The sequence below is a fragment of the Brassica oleracea genome, chromosome C5, assembly GCF_000695525.1.
Source record: "Brassica oleracea var. oleracea cultivar TO1000 chromosome C5, BOL, whole genome shotgun sequence".
Taxonomy (NCBI): domain Eukaryota; kingdom Viridiplantae; phylum Streptophyta; class Magnoliopsida; order Brassicales; family Brassicaceae; genus Brassica; species Brassica oleracea.
Genome location: NC_027752.1, coordinates 17,540,286 through 17,541,055, shown reverse-complemented (window position 1 = coordinate 17,541,055; position 770 = coordinate 17,540,286).

Sequence of the window (770 nt, the reverse complement as noted above, 5' to 3'; positions counted from 1 at the left end):
TTTTCTTGTCGAAAGCGTTTTCTTGATCTTGACGAGACATCGCATTGTTTGAATAAGTTTTTGAAGTATGGGAGTATACGAGTATAGTATACACACCTACTCCGTCCTTTTTTTCTCGAGGAATAGAATGATCAACGGTCTGAGTCGGTTTGAAGACGACGCTTGGACTGTGATTTGGTTGTTTCCAGGTTGAAGACTTGGAATATTTCGGTTCCGAGAGAATTGCCAGAAACGAATCGGTTTTAAGACGACGTTCATGTCTCTAGTTTTTTCTCTCCTTAGGAAGCGAGCTTGATATGCGTGGCGATCTTTTCTCGATTTTCGGAGAGTTTAGATCGGTTTGCAAGATATGGACGAACAGTTATGGGACAATATATCGAGACAGGAAAAATCACCTAAGACTTAGTTCGCTAGAGTATCCACCTAGGTTTTACGTTCCCTAAAGTTCTATGGCCGTCTCAAAGGCGTTTTCATTTCTTAGTAATTTTCTACGAAAACTCCAAGTCTGATTTCAAAAATTTCAAGTCGCAAATACCTTAGTTCTTTCGAAGATGGAGTTCTGTCTCTTCTCAGTTTTACTTGCTCATTTCCCCTTCCTCTTCTTTTGTATGTTCGCCTTTTTCGATATTTGTGTTTATCCTTTGAAACTTGACATTTATCTTCCGAACTTGACAGATACGAAGTCAATAAAAAGGTTCAACGTAATCGTATAGTTGAGGCGGCTAAGGTGTTAAGTTAACTGTTGCCGTATTATACGATTAATCTGAATC